Source organism: Balaenoptera ricei, chromosome 3 (genome assembly GCF_028023285.1).
Source record: "Balaenoptera ricei isolate mBalRic1 chromosome 3, mBalRic1.hap2, whole genome shotgun sequence".
In the NCBI taxonomy this organism is placed as follows: Eukaryota; Metazoa; Chordata; class Mammalia; order Artiodactyla; family Balaenopteridae; genus Balaenoptera; species Balaenoptera ricei.
In genome coordinates this window covers 181,880,223-181,883,629 of record NC_082641.1, presented here as the reverse complement: position 1 = coordinate 181,883,629, position 3,407 = coordinate 181,880,223, and the positions used below count along the sequence as shown (strand labels likewise).

The 3,407-nt window shown below is 55.9% G+C and overlaps 1 non-coding gene across 1 annotated transcript; it reads right to left on the bottom strand.

Moving 5' to 3' along the window:
• Positions 1 to 1,559: 1,559 nt before the first annotated feature.
• Positions 1,560 to 1,680, bottom strand: LOC132364222 (U6atac minor spliceosomal RNA). The gene has a single exon (XR_009502767.1). It is a non-coding gene; the product is annotated as a U6atac minor spliceosomal RNA (small nuclear RNA).
• Positions 1,681 to 3,407: the final 1,727 nt, after the last annotated feature.

Sequence of the window (3,407 nt, the reverse complement as noted above, 5' to 3'; positions counted from 1 at the left end):
GGAGAGCCGAGGGGTCCCCCCACTCTGTGGAGAGGACCCCGAGGCCCAGAGAGGGAGGAGGCCCCCCTGTGTCCACCCCCCTGAGACCCCTCGCTCGAACACCCCAACTCGGCCACGGGGACAGAGGAAACTGGAGGGCAAGGATTAAATGCAGGGGTCGTGGGGCAGAATCGTAGCAGCTAACTTTGACTTTGTTATTTAAAAAAAAGTTATTGAGATACAGTTCACATACCACACAATCCATCCGTTTAAAGTACGATTCCACAATTTTTATCCATTCACAGGGTTGTGCAACCATCACCACTATCTAATTCCAGAACATTCTATCACCCCAAAAAGAAGCCCCATCCCCCTCCCCAGCCCCTGACAACCAGGAACCCACTCTCTGTACCTGTGGATCAGCCTGTTCTGGACGTCTCTCATCAATGGAATCACACACTGCGTGCCCTTCTGTGTCTGGCTTCTCTCACTGAGCATCGTGTTCTCAGGGTCTCTGCACGTTGTAGCGAGTGTCAGGGCTTCTGTCCTTTTCATGGCTGAGTGATGGTCCAGTGTGTGGAGGGATGACTTTCTGTCCATTCACTAGTTTGTGGACATTTGGGTTGTTTCCTTTTAGCTATTCTGAGGACTTTTGAGACAAAATTTTAACACAAAAAGGTGACCTTGGATGGGTAAGTATAAAAATGGCTCTATTCCCACCTCGGGGCCTTTGCACGTGCTGTTCCCCCTCTCTGGTGTGCCCTTTCTGCAGACCACTGCTTGACTCTCTCCCCCAGCCCCTTCATAAGGGGTACATGTCCCCTCTAGACCTCCCTGGCCAAGTGGCTCTCACCCCATCCCCCTGCTGTCAAATCTCTGATTCTTTTCTTCTTTTTTTTTAACAATAATGTGTATTTATTTACCAGGCATTATTTACACCTAATTTACCACATGTATCTTTTTTTTTTAATTAGATCTTTATTGGAGTATAATTGCTTCACAATACTATGTTAGTTTCTGTTGTACAACAAAGCGAATCAGCCATATGCATACACATGTCCCCATATCCCCTCCCTCTGGAGCCTCCCTCCCACCCTCCCTATCCCACCCCTCTAGGCGGTCACAAAGCACCGAGCTGATCTCCCTGTGCTATGTGGCTGCTTCCCACCAGCCAAGTATTTTACATTCGGTAGTGTATATACATAGATGCTTCTCTCACTTCGCCCCAGCTTCCCCCCACCCCATGTCCTCAAGTCCATTCTCTATGTCTACCTCTTTACTCCTGCCCTGCGACTAGGTTCATCAGTACCATTTTTTTTTTTTTTTTAGATTCCATATATATGTGTTAGCATACGGTATTTGTTTTTCTCTTTCTGACGTACTTCACTCTGTATGACAGACTCTAGGTCCATCCACCTCACTACAAATACCTCCATTTCGTTTCTTTTTATGGCTGAGTAATATTCCATTGTATATATGTGCCACATCTTCTTCATCCATTCATCTGTCGATGGACATTTAGGTTGGTTCCATGTCCTGGCTATTGTAAATAGTGCTGCAATGAACATTATAGTACACATCAAAAACAGTGATTAGATGCCACGAAGTAGGTGGCAATGCCTTAACCGTATGTGTGTTGTCAGGCCCGAGGGCCTCTTCCATCCTGGTCGAGGGGAGTGCTAACCTTCTTTCATACAACACAAATCTCTGATTCTTTACTTGTCCATCTTCCCCACCGGCTGGGAGTCCCCAGAGGGCGGGGGGGGACGGGCCCACAGTCAGGAGTCTCCCCTGGGACTTGTCATCTGCCACATGCACAGACACGCGTGCACACACGTGTGTGGAGGAACCCCATGGCCGCGCCCACCTGTGCGCACCCTTGTACCGACGGATGCTTGCGTTTGGGGCCTGGGTCTCTCAGGAACCACGCTGTCCATCACTGGTCACCAGCCACGGCCTCGGGGGCCACCACCAAGGTGCAGAGTGGCCCCTCACTCCTGGGGCTGCACTGGGCACAGCGGGGTACCCCCAGGGTGGCCATCAGTAAAGGGGTCCTGCACGTACCCAGAGGATCCCCAAGGGCGGGGGGTCAGGGAGGTGGGGAGGGGGAGTCCTGAGGTTTCCCCCACATCCTGATGGTCGCTCTCGGGTGGAGCCAGGCCTCCCGGTCGGGGCCCCCTCAGATTCATGGCCGCCTTGGCTTGGGGGCATCAATGCCCACAGTCACAGGAGGGCACCCCACAGCCCTTCCCCTCTGGGCCCCTGAGTCCCCCTCTAATCTGTGGCACTGTCTCAGGAGAAGCCCCAGGCCACACCCTGAGTCCCCGACCACCTCCCCACCCCGTGACCGTGACGAGGGGGCTCACGCCTCGCCCTCTGGACTGATGGGGACCACCCTGGCTTTCAGGGGTCCGATCAAGTCCCTTGACCACAGTCACGCAGTGGGTCATGTCATGTGGAGGAAAGGCCACCATCCCAGGGGCCCGGGGCTCACGTCCCCAGTCTAGGTGCCTCCACCTGCCACCGGCTCCCTCGGGGACCTTCTGCCTCCCTGGGGTGCTGCCGCCCCACCCCCCCACGTTTCCCATGTCAATGCCAGCGCCCCCCAGCAAACAGTGAGCACCTACTGTGTGCAGTCAGAGCAGGGCCCTCCCTCTGTCTGTGGCGTCAGGGCGAGGACAGTGGGGCCTGCCCCAGTGGGCCCCGGGCCCCATATTTGGCGGGCTTATGGGTCATGGGAGGAGGCCACGGTGATGGGGACTGTGGACCAGGTTGCAGGTGGCCAGGCGGCCACTGACAGACAAATAAAAAGCGAGTTCACAGCCCGGGAGCCCCTGAGGAGCCATAAATCACATGAGATGACACACAAGGCGGAAATTAAGTGGCTGCAGCTGGGCTGGTGTGGCTGGTGGGGCTGAGACAGGTGGGGGCGGGGGAAGCCAGGAGCCCCTCCAACCTTCAGTTAACTTCCCCCCCCCCCCGGAGCTGCTGGCGGTGGTCCTTACTGGAACAATACTTGTGAGGATGATTAGGGCTGAGGCTGGGTGTGGACCTAGGACAGGGAGGGGCCTCAAATGCTGGGCACGGGGCAGGTGCAGGACAGAGACGGACTGCTGGGCGATTGAGGCCTTTCTTCGCCTGATCTTGATGGAGGCTGGGTGGGGAGGGGGGTAGGAGCAAAGGAGATGGGCAGCGGGGGCCGCGGGAGGCTTGTGGGGCAGGACTGGAGGCCAGGGAGGAGGAGAGGACTCTGGGTGGGGAACTGCTGAGCCTGAGAACCCCGGCTTCCCTTCAGGGAGGCGTCCAGGAGGCCACTGACCCTTCTGTGCCTTCTCTGCTGGAGAAGAGAGCCCACCCCATCCATCTTCTCCATGCTTACCGGCTCACTTATGGGAGCCAGGAAACTTGGGGTGGAGGCAGGGGTGTCG